Here is a 16,208-nt window from a genome sequence, read left to right on the forward strand (position 1 = left end):
CCCCCTTCTATTTTAAGTAGATTTTTTAAAATGAGGGGTATGAAGCCTCCTTAAGGAATGGGGGTAGAAGATGGAGGGGTGGGCAACATGACTCTGAAACATCTTGAAAAACACAGTTCTAAAAAGGGAAATTATATCCGCACAGCAGGAGGGAGTAAAAGGGCCAAAGAAGATGTCTAGTCATGAGCAGACAATTGTTCTAAGTTGCGGACTGGTGGTGCTGCTGCAGGGAAAATAGCTGAAAGCCAGGGGTCTGAGACTATGTACCCAGGTTATAGTAACCTTGACCAGACCTCTCTGATGGTCACTAGAAACTAGTGTCTATGTGCAAAGTCTGGGCTGTTAAGAAGGAGGATCTGGTGCCTGTACCAGGCACTGAAACCATGTACAAACCCTTGTGTCCCTGTCCTTTGAAGCAGAAGGCTTATGTTTAGTCTTCCAGGCCTCCCTTGAGTCTCAAAAGACTGGCTCAAGAGTTAATGATTAGGAAATGTGAAGATGTAGAAACAAAGAACAGCTGTTGGGCCAGGAAATTGGTAACAATTTAGACTATTAATCCACCACATAGCAGAATCACCAAACTCCTAGTTCCCTGAAAGGTATGGACAAAGGCCTGACACACATTCTTAAGCTGTTTTTACAGGAAGCAGAGCCCCACCAGATGAAAACTGCTGACCACAAGAACATAGACCCTGGACCGGTTGAAACCAGAGGTTGGTGATGCTTGAAACTTCACCTTGATGCCAACCAATCCAAGAACTGTGCACGAGCTGAGCACGCACCCTGCAGCTCCCTCCCTCACACTGCCTTTAAAACCCCTTCCCTGAAAGCCATCAGGGATTTGGGGTCTTTTGAGCATGAACTGCCCATTCTCCTTGCTTGGTGCCCTGCAATAAATGCTGTACTTTCCTTCACCACAACCAGTGTCTGTAGATGGCTTTGCCATGCCCGGGTGAGCAGACCCAAGTTTGGTTTGGTAACAGCATCAGTCAGTGCACAGTATCCATTGCCATCCAGGTCTTGGGTCCTGCAAGGATTAGCCAAGCCCAGATCCCATCCATACAGCAACAGCCTACTGTGGGAACCACACTGAATGGTTAACCAGAAGCTACAAACTCACTCTGCCTTAGCAGTACTCTCCTGAATAAGGACATGGCCCTGTGGAATTTAAGTACCAGCAGCAAGCTTGGCAGGCAAACAAAGTCACCCGAGACTGATCCCACGAAAAAGTCCCTTCAAGTGTAGTTACTCCAAGGCTAGAAGAGGGGTCCCAACTCTAGGCTGCTTCTAACCCCGAGGGAGGGACCATCAGCTCCAACACAAACAGCCACAGCATCCAATCCCCATGCTGTGGCTTGGTGTCCACCCAAGGTGAGCACTTCTGCCTCATGCTGGGCAATCCAATTTGCACTTCTAATTCTAATTATCTTCTAAACTGCATTCTCTCAAGACACAGCCTTTTGACTTGGAACAAAAATCCATTATTTAATCCTTACCCTTTCTGATGGGGGCATTTCAAAGATATTGAAAACCATTACCAAAACAAAACAAAACAAAATCTCAATAGGTGTTGTGTTGATACTGGAAGGGAACCTGTCTTTCCAGAGTTCACCTGGCAGGCATACCGTGCTCTAAAGGGGTCTCCAACCAGCACCTCAAGAACCCAGGCCAGGCTCACACTGAGTTGAGACAATGACCCTAAAAGGTCAGCTGGTCAAATGACTCCTGCCTTTCATCCGCTGGTTTCAAGATTCTAACTAACTCTAACCTTTCCTCCCAGCCAGTGTTTCACAAAATCCATCTTTCTTAGCAAATGCCTCACAATTCTTGCCATATGTGTACATTACCTGTGCTATTAGTTACTAAATACATTTAAATTATTTGTTTTTTCATAGAAATAAATGTCTTTTTAAAAAACTATTTTGGGCATGCCGTGCAGCATGCAGGATCTTAGTTCCCCAACCAGGGATCAAACCCGTGCCCCTTGCAGTGGAATTGTGGAGTCTTAACCACTGGACTGCCAGGGAAGTCTCATAAATGTCTTTTAAAGGCACTTTATATCTCTACCCTAAATCATTTGCCATATATAAAAATTAACAGCAAAAAGATGATTATGCTAGAAACAACAATTGTTCAAGTCCAGCCAGATACTGCTGCCCTCTGTTCTTTTGCAAAAAGGGAGATCATGGAGTGATGGGGTAGAATTAAAGCCTAGTACAAACTTTTCCCTTAACGTCATCAGAAGACGTGAAAAAGAATTAGCAAGGGAACAATTTTGTCACTATGTGATTCAGTGTCCTTTATTGCAAGATCACCAAAACCTCTGAACACCTTGAGAACTGCTCTAGGCTCTGCTTCTACAGGAGCAAAAAGCAGGACCAGCAGGGGGTGCTGGTCAAGGCCAGACAAGTGGGGGTGGGGAGGGTACTGGGAGGTCCTTCCTGGAGAGAAGAATCTGGCCCATCAGCCTAGACGGGATTACGTTACACTTACCAGGACAGTCCCTGTTTCCCCACTTGCATCTGGGCTCAGCGCCGTGACACAGAGGCACTAAGTCAGACTGCCTTCATGATCCAGGCCCTGCCCTGACCAGCCTGGAGACCTGCCCATCTCTCTGGGCCTCAGTTTCTTCATCGGCACGGTGGGGCTGCCGCTGCCACCCACTTCACAGAGTTGCTATGAGGCTAAAGGGATGAAGATAAAATAAAGTGAGCACAGTGAGTGCCTGGCCAGTGTCACCTGCCATCACTAAGGCACGGCACCAAGTCCTGCTTTGGAATAGGCAAGGCTTAACACAGTTTCTTGCTCTGTTTTATTTTACCCTTAGCCACAGACAAAATGAGAAACATATTCATTTTGCTCCGATCAGTTATTAGTTTCAAACAACTGGCTGGAACTCGGTGTGTGCAAGTGAAATTAAATCATACCGTGTGGCAGCAGGAGAGGACCCTGGAGGCCATTGAACCAAGTGGTTTTTCTAATGATTTTGGGCCACGAGACCCTTTTGTTACATTAAATCTCACTTAGAAGGCTGATGGATGAGTTGAGAGAAGCAGTGCCACTCTGACTGAGAGAGGCTAGGGAAGCAAGTGTCTGCCCTGTGTCTTCCGTGGGAGACCAGCAGGGTGACCAACCACCCTGGTTTGCCTGGGCTGCTCAGTTCAGCACTGCAAGTCCCACGTCCTGGGGTCCCACGTCCTGGGAAGCCTCAGAACTAGGCAAACCGGGATAGTTTGTCGCCCCAGTCTCTGGGATCTCCTCTGAGCACTATTAGAAAATCACTGGTTAAGTACCCTCTACCACCACCACCTCACCCCCTGCTCTGGGCTAAACTGTATCTCACCCGCCTCACCCCAAATTCATATGATGAAGTGTCTTGACCTCCAGTACCTCAGAATGTGACTGTATTTGGAGACGGGGTCTTTAAAAAGAGGTAATTAAGGTAAAATAAAGTTATGGGGCAGAGGGGTAGGGCAGGAGTTAACCCGAATCACCAGTGTCCTTAAAAGAAGAGAAGAAGGCACAGTCATGCACAGAGGAGAGACCATGTGAAGATAGAGGGAAGGTGGTCATCCACAAGCCAAGGAGAGAGACCTCAGAAGGAACCGACCTTGCTGACACCTTGATCTTGGACTTCTAGCCTCCAGAACTGTGAGGAAGTAAATTTCTGTTGTTTAAGCTACCCAGTCTGTGGTACTTTGTTATGGCAGTCCTAGCAAACTAATAGACTTTTAACTTACAGATGAAGAAACTGAAGCCCAGACTGGTAACAGGACTGTTTAGGGGAAGTACAGGAATGGGAATCCAGGCCTCCCTAGGCCCAAGACCTTTGTTCCACAGAACAGAATGAAGGGAGTCATCTGATTAGCAATGGTTCTGACCAACTGCACCAAATATGGAAAAGTTCTGTGGGGGAAGTACCCTCCCACATGGAGGCCAAATGCCTCATGGACCTAATGGACAGCACTCTCTGCTCCCTGCAAAACAAGAAAAACTCACCAGAGGGATTCCTCTACAGTTGGCACCAGTAATGGGTGAGCAGGAGGCACACTCGTCAGGTCCCACTGCCACACCCATCATGTCCATCCGGACACTCGCAGACAAGGTTAAATAAAGGTGCAACAGAACAGGTGCACATTAATAGGGCTGCCAGTCTTCTCTCTTTAAAATCAACACCCAACTCTATAAACTCTCTGATGATTAACAGCCAGCCTGAACAGTAGATGCTTATATAGCCCTATAAAGATGCTGATAATTGCTCGTGGAGGTGGCCCTTCAGACAGCCAAAAAGCTGCTCCTGGCCAGAATGTTAACCTCAGGGTAGACTGTGCTTCTGCCCATGTCTGTGTTTGGGGCCTCATGGAACTAGCTAGGGGTGACCAATGAAGGGCCAGGAGCAGTCTGGAGTGAGAGGGATGAACCTGGGACCTCAGCACTCTACATAACCCTCAGAAGTCCCCTCAGAGGTACCTGGGCTTCCTGCAGTTCCCCAGATGGGGCCTCCATCATTTATTTGGACACAAAATAAAAGAGTGACCTCAGGAGACTAGAAAACTCAAGTTACATGGGCTACTCTCATTGCAAAACAAATAGAAGGACGAATCTATCTGGGAAGAGGTGAGTGATGGCATTTGTCAGCACAGAGGAAACTCATGCAATTTACACACCAATTCAGAAGTCCTGTGGGCCTGGACGTATCTGTGTGTGCGGCTGTTCTAGAGTGAAGACTTGATGAATATGCTTTGATTTTGCATGTAACGGTAGTACGGAAGTCAATGACACAAAGAGATTTCTGATCAAAGACACTACTCTCTCAGAGCAAGATTCTGCTGTCTCCCAACTTCCTGTGGTATCCAAACCCTCCCACTATGGGGAAGGTCCCACTATGGGGATATCTTTCACCTAGGAAAGATATCCCCATCCGGTAAATAAGGGTAACACAGGAACTAAAGGAATATTTCCCTATCTTTGCCCACACATCACTATTAACCAAATATCTAGGAAATACCCAACTTCTCATTACTTAGGCCAACAGAGAGACAGACACACAGATAGATAGACAGATAGATAGATATTTAGTAAGAGAATTTAAACAACAAGGTCCTGCTGTACAGCACAGGGGACTACATTCAATATCTTTTAATAACCTATAATGGAAAAAGAATCTGAAAAAGAAAAAAAAAAAAAATATATATATATAAAACAATCACTTTGCTGCACACCAGAAACTAACACATTGTAAACCAACCATACTTCAACAGAAAGAAAAAAAGAGACTTTATTTTTGTGGTAACAGAGTCCCTTGGAAGTTAAGAACAATAGTCTTTTTCTTGTTTTGTTTTGTTTTGTTTTTAGAAGGCAAACTCCTAGAGGCAGAGGCCATGTGTCTTTGCAGCAGTTGGGAAAGCAGGCTGTCAGTAAGATTCTTTCTGTTGATAAGTACAAATGGACTAAAAATGACCTCTGTTTGCAACTAACAGCAAGGGCAGGTCTTGCTCCATCACAGAACACCTCAGCTCCAGATCCCTTTACCGCAAGAGAGGGGCACCTTGCCCAGGTTACACTTCACACTGCAGTGAGGAGTTTCCCATATGGCTGTAAACTAATAGCACATCTGCTACCTTATCTTATCAGGATTGAATGTCTAAAGACTTCCTTAGGAGTTCTGGTTTCAATTATCAGCAAAGGATACACTTTTTAAAATAAGTCAAAATATTCCATGCTTACGTTTTATCAAACATTACACCATAGAGATTTAAATTCCGTACATTTCTAGCATCACAAAAAGAAAGTCAGGCATTATACATTGGTCAAAAAAAAATTAAACCTGAATGTAATCAAGCATCTAGATTACCAATCTACAGGAATAACACAGGTCAGGGCAACATGCTAGGCAACACCACAGGTGTACAATAAGCAAAATCCAGACTCTAAGTAAGAAACTCTCCAGACAAATGACCCAACTTCTTCAAAAACTAAATGGCAAATAAAAATAAATAAACTGAAAGGGATAACCTCAGGATTAAAATTAAGATACATACCAAACATGAAATAAAGGGTGGATTCACAAAAACAAGCTAAAGAAATAACAGTTATGAGATCATTAGAACACCAACTAGTTATCTGATGGTATTAAAGAAACATTGTTAATTATGTTTTAGTTGTGATAACTGTATTTGTGATTGTGTTTTTAGTCCTTATCTTTTAGCAATACATCCTGAAATATTTACAGGTGTAATAATATGCTGTCTGGAAAAATATGAGTGGAAAAAATAAGGGGCATTCATGATGCAAGATTGACCATGGGGGAATATTACTGAACCTAAGTACATGAGGGTTCATGTTAATGTTGTTTACTTTTGTATGTCTTTCAATTCCTTATTTTAGAAATTATAAGAAGTTTTTAAAATTCTGTGTAATTAACATATGTCAGTGTATATTCTAGTATTCATACACGTGGTCACCCCACCTCCCCCTGAACTGTCTCCCCACTACCACCCTGGATGATATTCTAAAAAGTCTCTGGACAGCTTCATGTAAAAGAATGAAATTAGAACAGTCTCTAACACCACACACAAAAATAAACTCAAAATGGATTAAAGACCTAAATGTAAGACCAGATCCTATAAAACTCCTAGAAGAAAACATAGGCAGAACACCCTTTGACATAAATTGCAGCAATATCTTTTTGGATCCATCTCCTAGAGTAATGGAAATAAAAACAAAAATAAACAAAGGGGACCTAAAAGCTCGTGCACAGCAAAGGAAACCATAAACAAAACGAAAAGACAACCTAGAGAATGGGAGAAAATATTTGCAAATGATGCAACCGACAAGGGATTAATCTCAAAAATATACAAATAGCTCATACAGCTCAGTATCAAAAAAACAACCCAATCAAAAAATGGGCAGAAGATCTAAATAGACATTTCTCCAAAGAAGACATACAGGTGGCCAAACGGCACATGAAAAGATGCTCAACATCACTAATTCTTAGAGAAATGCAAATCAAAACTACAATGAGGTATCACCTCACACTGGTCAGAATAGCCATCATCAAAATGTCTACAAATAAGAAATGCTGGAGAGGGTGTGGAGGAAAAGGAACCCTCCTACAGTGTTGGTGGGAATGTACCACCAACATTCCCAACCAATGTACCAATGAAAATTGGTACAGCCACTATGGAGAACAGTATGGAGGTTTCTTAAAAAACTAAAAAGAGAGCTACCATATGATCCAGCAATCCCATTCCTGGGCATATATCTGGAGAAAACCATAATTCAAAAGGATACATGCACCCCAATGTTCATTGCAGCACTATTTACAATAGCCAAGACATGGAAGCAACCTAAATGTCCATTGACAGACGAATGGATAAAGAAGATGTGGTATATTTATATAATGGAATATCACTCGGCCATAAAAGGGAATGAAATAATGCCATCTGCAGCAACACGGATGCAACTAGGGATTATCATACTAAGTGAAGTAAGCCAGACAAAGAAAGACAAATATTATATGATATTGCTTACATGTGTAATCTAAAAGAAAAAATGATAAAAATGAACTTATACACAAAACAGAAACAGACCCCCAGACATAGAAAACAAACTTATGGTTACAAAAGGGAGAAAAGGGGGGGGTATAAATTAGGATTTGGGGATTAACATATACACAGTACTATATATAAAACAGATAACCAACAAGGACCTACTATATAGCACAGGGAACTATACTCAATATTTTGTAATAACCTATAAGGGAAAAGAATCTAAAACAAACAGATATATATGTTTGTATAACTGAGTCACTTTGCTGTACACCTGAAACTAATACAACATTGTAAATGAACTATACTTCAATAAAAATAAGTTAATTAATTTTAAAAAGTCTCAAAGTTTCATGTGGGCTAGAACTTTACTCATGTAAGAAATAGTAAACCACTAATATAAGACCAACAGAAAAACACCCTGGCATTTCATTCTAAAGCACCCACACTCATATTGTCAGAAAGTCACCTTCCCAGTTCACCTCTAGGTGACTGAGGCACAGTCAGTCCCCCTCGGTGGCTAATGTCCCAGCCCAAGCTGCCGCTAAATGCAGAACTGTAGTTAGGAGAAACTAATGAACCGCTGAATGGCACAGGAAAATCAATAGGCAGAAGGCAAGTCACCTTCTTCTGCCTGTCCAACTCCTGTTGTTTTTTCCTGAAGGAGGAAGAGAGAAACAACATCAATATACAGACACCAAAATGAACAAAAAGATCTGTGATCTTTTCATCTGGTCCCTGAAAAAGAAACTGCCCAATGGCATGAAGCTGAACCTGCCCAAGGCTAAATGCAGAGTCACATACCCACTAAGTAGCTGGGTGGGTGGCCCCTAAGCAGCAGGTGAAAGGCCTAGAGGGAAAATGAAGGATAGTCCAAGGTGAGCCTTGGCTTTGGCAATAAAAGGAAGCCACGGAACAAATTTCACATGGTGCCCTTAAAACTGATATGTTTAGTGAAAAAGAAGGGAAAAAAACTAATCCAAAGGAAAATGGTACCCCTAATAAATTTCCTGCTCATTCACCTGTGTCTTTTTAGAGGCCCTACGAGCTGATATACCACGAGGGGTCGAAAGTAAATAGATGAGCTCAGTTCTTCCAAGGTTGAAGTGGGCACTAAACATCCTCACTGTGAAGTGTGGCCATTTTTTCCATGTCCTACTGCTCTTTCCTTGTGCTTTGCCCATCACCTCTGTGGATTAATCAAAAACTAGACTTGGCGATTCCAAGGTGACTGTACCTCAACAATAGGTTATAGATTAGACCAACTTACCGTAAAATTTATTACTTATGCATTTAGTAAGTAGTTATTAAATGCCAATTGTATGCAAGCCCTGGACTAGGATCTACAAGAAATATAAGGAAGGATAAGAAGATCAGCTCTGCTTTTAAGGTTCTAAACTTGTTTATGAAAGCTTTATGACTTTTGGGGTAAGATGGAAGAGTGAAGTCAGGTACCAAGTTTCCCTAAAACTAAGTGAATGAACATTGTTAACAGAAAAAATTGATATCCAGCAAAGAAAACAAAACAAAATGTACAGCGGTAATCAAACAGAACAAGGGATACAATTTCATGCCACAATCTTTGAAAAGTATCGTTTGGGGAAAGTGAGAGATGGAAGATACCAGGAATGACTTCTCTTCTCAGCCCAGCTCTCTCTCTTCTCCCAGAAGTGTGGTGAGTTTGGCAGATGGTGATTGGACAAAATTCTGAAAAACCTCATTAACACTCCTTATTTAGAGAGCAGTAGAGACAGAGGGTGAATTAGCAGCAGGGAAGTGGGTCCAGGCTCATCACTTATATATGCAATAAGAATTTAGTAGGAACCTTTTGCCTACATTACTCAAACTAAGCTTTGTGGGTCATTAAAAGAAGTAAAAGAAATAATCAGGCTCTATTCTAAAACAAGTTACATTTCCAAAGATATGTAGGAAAAGATGCCTCCTGCCAAGTAGAATAATGCTAGCACAGCATTTTAAACAATATTTTGGAAAGAAAAGCAAAGTCAATATCCATCAAGCGTGACTGTCCCTAATGTCCAATACTTTGTACTTCAGAAGGCAAAATGAACAGTCCAGACAGACAGACGGCTCCTGGTAAAATTACTGAATATAAACGATAGACAGAATTTTTCAGGTACAGAAGAGACACACACACACACACACACACACACAAATACGTAGACCAAAACAAAATGAAAAGCAAACAAAACAGAACAAAAACTCAGGCTTTTCTCCACATCAACACTCAATACTCAATAGAGGGAAATCTGTAATCCACCTGTAATGTATGTGTACAAAAGTCTGAGAGAGAAAAAAGTATGAACAAATATTTTTATATTTAGCCAAAGTGTTGTTCAAGTATAAAGACAACAGACATTTTCAGACATGCAAGAGCTCAGTGACTCCATGAGTCTTACTTAAAAAAAAAAAAAAGACGGGTCCAAAACCCAGCAAACAAAGAGATAAATGTGGAGCTCTAGTAGAAAGCCTGATAGGGATATTGGAACCTATTTATATTTAGAAATGATGCAAAGCAGCAGTATGAAGTACATTTACAGAGAGAACTGTTATACATTTCAGTAATAAAAAATAATAATAAACCAAATTCAGGGGAGGGGGAAAGTTTCTCTACTTTCTAAAGATGATAAATCAAGAAACTGAGATTTAAATATACTATTTAAAATTATAAAATTAACCAAGTGAAATGACAATAGACAAAAGTAAGGAGAAAGCCTATGTGTTAATTTTCTCACTCATGTCACTGAGTCAGTAAATAATTGATAAATTGATAAATAAAGGTTAAAATCACTCTACAAAGTTATAAAAGGAATCTCTGAAAGACCAAAAAATAGACTATAAATCCTTGACATTATCATTAAAATGTACACTTACTCATAGACACATGTATACCATATGAAGAAAAGACAACCCATGAGGTAAGAGACAGGGGGAGCATTAAAGATAGAAAATATAATGTAAGTTAAGAAGCATTAAGAATGTAAACATTTGTTATATCAATAAATATAGGATTCTTTAATGAGAACAAACCAAATCTATAAAGATCCACACTAAAATAAACTATCTAGGAGTCTTTATGACTCAGAAAGGTTAAAAGTAAAAGGAGGTCAAAGATAAGCCAGTCAGATGGTAACAACAACCAAAAAAATCATAGGATTAACAGCAGAAAAGAGTAAATTCAAGGCAAAAACTATTAAAGAACAGAAGGTGTTATTAGTACATTCAGTAATGATAATTGAGCAATTACTATGCACCAGGTACTGTTCTACATGCTGTTAGAATACCAAAGTTTAAATCAGTAACGAGTGTTATAAATATTTCAGCACCAAAAATAAAGTGTTAAAATTTATAAAAGCATAAACCTCTATAAGAACTCAACAAAACACAATAAGAGTAACAGATATTGTCAGTCATGACAGAACAAGGAGACAAAATAATATGAAATATGAATCATACAATCAATATGGTTAACCCAGTAGATACATATCAAAGTGCATAATCTAACATAAGACTTCTTTTCAAGCACTGATGAGATATTTAATTTTAAAAAGAAAGAATACATTAGGCCACAAAGTAAAGTCTTGATGCATTCTAGGAAAGTGGAATTAGAACAATCTTCTCTGACCATACTAATTTATTTACTAAAACTAAATACTAATAATAAAAACCAAAAAAACCTAGCTACCTGAAAATTTTAAAGCTCTTTCAGATCTTGATGCAAAGGAAACAGTTAAAACTGAAACTAGAGTATATAAAAAATAACAATATTAAAGATAGTACGTAGCAAAAAACTTTAGAAGTTGGGCTCAAGGTAAAACTTTACCAAGCAAATTATAATAAAAATGAATTTAAAAACCATTCTATTTAGAAAGATAGAGATGGATCAACAAAATTAACCTAAGGAAAGTATAAGAAAAAACAAAAGCAGAAACTAATGAATTGCAAAACAGAAAAATAATAGAATACATATATAAAGGTATAGTTTTCTGGGGAAAAACAAAATGAAACAGATAATAATAAACCAGTTTAGCCAAGAAAAGGAGATTGTTTCTAATAGAAAACAAGATACAATCTCAAGGTCCATCATTATGGAGAGATTGTGTGATAAATCCTAATAATTACATAAAATGAAATACCATCTAGCCACATGTAACCACTTAAAAGAAAGAAGGTAAGTCTGGTTTCAACTAATATGGAAAGAATGCCAATATGTACAATTACAGTTTTTTTAAAGTACTGAACAATGTGTAAAGGTAACTTTTGCACAAGTAAAAATAAACTCTACATTTATAGACATTTTATGTATATGTTTATGTGTGTGTATCTCTCTCTATATGTGTCTTCCTACATTTTCCAGAAGGCTACAAACTCAAACTTTAGGGAAAGGTACCAGGAGTCAGAGAGGTTGGAAAAGAGAGAAATTAACATAATTTTTTAAAACTTTATACTTATCTATACTAGTCATATTTTGCTGGGACATAACATTATTTTATTTTAAAAGATATATATATTTTTTTTTTTTTTTTAACAAATAAGAGATCTCTATACAGGAGATTATTTTGGCCCAGATGCATGCTGAAATCATGTAAATCATGAAATCATGTAAAAGCAAAAACCATGTGAGGCTGTAGAAGCCCATCTTGAGAAGAACAGGAAAGCAGAGAAGTAAAAAACCAAAGGACCATGCTTGACAGACGACTGGTGAGTGGGTTCCCTATGAACCCAGGCGCTCTGAGGCCGGCTGAGCTTTGTTGTCTGTCCTTAAATATCCATGAAATTTCCTATTGCATTCTTCTAAGAAGACCCCCTTCTCAAAAGCCAATCGGAGTCCCTCACAGGCTAGCTTTAGTTCCTAACAACCCCAAAGAAGCCTGGCCTGTACCACTGTTGAATACCCTGTGTTATTCCATAGTGGAGGTGCAGCCTTACCTTGCTGAAAATAAAGCAATCTGAAGCTCGTACCCCATGAACTCCTGCGGTCAGTCATGCCTAGCGAGTATGATTTAAATAGAAACTTGTCCAGCAACATTTTATACTTGTAAGAATATTCATGATGAAGATATCCATTTTTGAGTATGTTACTCAGAATATTTTGTCTATATGTTATAATATGTTCTATACGAATCACAAATCATAGAACAATGCTTTCAAAGCTAGAGAACAGCTTTTAAAAAGAAATCAGAAGAGTGAACAGTGAGGAAAATTTGTACTAATTTAGTACAAATTTAGTATAAATTTAGTACAAATTTGTATTTGTACTAATTTCAGAGGAAATTAGTACAAATATTAAATATAATAAACATGCAGAGACACACAAAATAAGAAAGCATGTAGTACATAAGCATGAACAAATTAGAGAATAATTCCAAACTAACATATAAGCAAGTACATGATATAACGGCCTAGGCTGGTAAGAAAGAGACTAGGCCCATTTGTAGGAATTGACTTCTTCACAAACAACCAATCTGCACATGGTTCTGGAAGGCCTTTCCTACTTTTCCCAGTAGAGGTGCCCTTTCTTAATGGTCTCACTGTATTATGTACTCTTTTCTAGGAGTTATCACATTGCCTGACATTTATTGTTCACATGTTGGTCTTCTCCACCAGTGACTCCTAGAGGAGGCCATGCCTTAATAATTTTCTCTGCCTCATCAGCAAATACCCAATGTATAATAAGTGCTCAGTAAATGTTTATTTAACATAGGATTAAAAATCAGAATTTTAAAAAGCAATGAGGTCTTCTCAATTTTAAAAACAGTTTTAGGGCTTCCCTGGTGGTTCAGTGGTTGAGAGTCCACCTGCCGATGCAGGGGACACGGGTTCGTGCCCCGGTCCGGGAAGATCCCACATGCCATGGAGCGGCTGGGCCCGTGAGCCATGGCCGCTGAGCCTGCGCATCCGGAGCCCGTGCTCCGCAACGGGAGAGGCCACAACAGTGAGAGGCCTGCGTACCGCAAAAAAAAAGAACAACAACAAAAAACAGTTCTAGTTTCATAAAACACTAAAGAAAATACAAATAAAAGAATAAAAATATTAATACTCATAAAATTCCACCATCCAAACATAACCACTCTTAATTGTAAATATCATTGCAGATACAAACACACACACACACTCATATACACTCACATAAAGATGAATGGCTTTGTTTGTTTCACAAGGCTGACAATCTGGTTTCTAGTCCAATCTCCTTACAGAATTGCTATTTCAAAGGCTTCTATCAGTCATGAAATTCAAGACACTTAATCCTCATCCTCACCCTCCAGGGCATCAGCCATTGCTCACTGCCTTTACCTTTCTAAAACACTCCCCTCCCTTTGTTTCCTTTACATCTTACTTTCCTGGTTCCAATTCTGCCTCTCCATTCTCTCATTAATGCGGACATTTAAACTGAAGTCCTGCCTTCAGTCCTCCACTTGTCTCCCAAATGGCTCATCTACACAGAAGGTTTTAACCATCATGTCTTGGCACGTGGCGCCATCTTTCCAGCCCTATTTCGTTCGATTCCTCTGGCCCCAGTCCAGGATTACTAACTGCTGGCCACACATCTCCACTTACATGCACCCCCTAATCCTCAGACATAGCATGTATAAAACTAAGACAACCACCTGTGGTTCCTCAAAGCCAATACTCAATGCCCAATGTCCATCAGGGGTCCCATCGTTTTCCTGGTAGCCCAAGCTACTGCCTCACTCTCACATTAGTCGGCCACTAAGCCATGTCCATTCTTTGCTCATTCCTGTGCCTCCATTTTCACCCCCGCTACTGCCACCTCTATGCATCTCACAGGGGATGGCTACAAAAGCTTTCTTGTCTCCCTTCCTCTAGTCTTCTTCTATTACAACTCCTAATGGACCTCACAACCAGATACAACATCCAAAGCCATCAATTCACTCATGCCACAATCTCGCTTAAACAAATAACCTCTGATGGCTCCCTATTGCTAAATTAAATAAAGACCAAATTCTTCAAATATTTAAGCAACCTAAATGCAGCTTCCATTCCTGTGTCAAAACTCCTGTCGTTTCCTTGTGTCAAGCTTATAATGAACTTCAACCTAACCCCTTGCCATTTCCTGAACCATCCTTGGACGTCCACACCTCTGTCATTTTGTCCAGGTGATTTCTACCCCCAGGAGTGCTCATTCCACCATATCCATTCATCAGGAATCCTGCCAGCCCTTCAAGAGCCAGCTCATGTTCCCTAAACTCTCCACAAACAGGCAGCACCTCCTCCTCTGAACCTCTGTTGTGCTCACATATGAGGAGCTGTCCTGTGGTGCTGCTCTGTGGATAAACCTCAACACCCAAACAGGCCCTGGGCACCTTAGAGACAGGGACTGTCTAATTCATATGAGTCCCCTCTGCACTTGCATCAGCTGTCACTCAACAAATATTCATGAAACCAAAGAAGAGGATGAGTGCAGTTAAACAGAAAGGGCTGAATCTTGGAGTCCCAAAGCAAAAACTTAAGCTGACCCTTGAAGAAAGTATATGCCTTGAATTAGTGGGGATTGCGGAAAAGACATTCAAGAAAAAAAAAATTAATGGAGGCAGGTTGGGCATTTTCAACAAGAAAGCCCTTCACTGTGCAGGGCTGTCCTGCAAATATCAGGATCCTGCGCCCTGGCTCACTCTGTGCCAGCCCCCCTTCCACTGTGACAACCACAGACAGCCCCCGGCCCTGCTTCCAGGTGAGAAGGATTAATTGAAGGTGCTGCAGAGTGAGCTATGGGCACTGGAGAGGGAACTGCTGGACCCTGACAAGATTTGACTGGAGCGAAAGAATTACTTCCATTGAGGAGGTGAGAAGAACACCCAGCACCATCTATCTTTCAAGGCCTCATGCTGCTGTGGAGGATATAAAGCAACTGACAGCCACTCTTTTTCTTCTTTTTTCCACCAGCTTCACTCACACACACACTGAGAAGCAGTGAAAAATAAGGTGAAGACTGTGGCCTCCAGCCCTGGGTTCAAATCTCAGCTTTTACATTTACCAGCTTTGTGGGCAACGGGAGAATTGCTTAACCTCCTGTGCCTCTGCTTCCTCGTCCATTAAACAGAGTACGCACCTTTCAGAGTTGTGTGGTAGTCCCAGCCAACAGAAAGCACAAAACACACTGTTTATTATCACATCTGGGAAAAATCCACTCGTGAGAAAAGAGTGGAATATCACCACTACATACCGTTTTAGTAACCAGTAAAACCTCTTCTATCATAGAGAACATTTTCTGAGTAAATACTAGATGCTGGACACAATGCCAGGAGCCATAACTCCATGAGACAGTAACTATTACTATTTCCACTTTACAGATAGGAAAACTGAGTCATTGAAAGGTTAAGTAAGTTAAGCTGGGAGCCAGGATTTAAATCTTTTTGTTTACCGCACTATGACTCATTGATTCAACTAATATTTGATGAGCATCTACTAAGTGTTGGGCACTGTTCTAGGTGCTGAGGATACAGCAATGATCAAAAAAGGCTAAAACCGGGCTTCCCTGGTGGTACAGTGGTTGAGAGTCCACCTGCCGATGCAGGGGACACGGGTTCGTGCCCCGGTCCGGGAAGATCCCACATGCCGCGGAGTGGCTGGGCCTGTGAGCCATGGCTGCTAAGCCTGCACGTCTGGAGCCTGTGCTCC

General features: G+C 40.6%; 1 protein-coding gene across 1 annotated transcript in view; it reads right to left on the minus strand.

The window, feature by feature from the left end:
* Nucleotides 1-16,208, minus strand: part of MYO3B (myosin IIIB) — a 397,699-nt gene that overhangs the window by 375,794 nt on the left and 5,697 nt on the right. The gene's annotated exons all lie outside the window — the stretch shown is intronic.

Source organism: Neophocaena asiaeorientalis, unplaced genomic scaffold (assembly GCF_003031525.2).
Source record: "Neophocaena asiaeorientalis asiaeorientalis breed wild unplaced genomic scaffold, Neophocaena_asiaeorientalis_V1.1 scaffold721, whole genome shotgun sequence".
NCBI classification, from domain to species: Eukaryota; Metazoa; Chordata; class Mammalia; order Artiodactyla; family Phocoenidae; genus Neophocaena; species Neophocaena asiaeorientalis.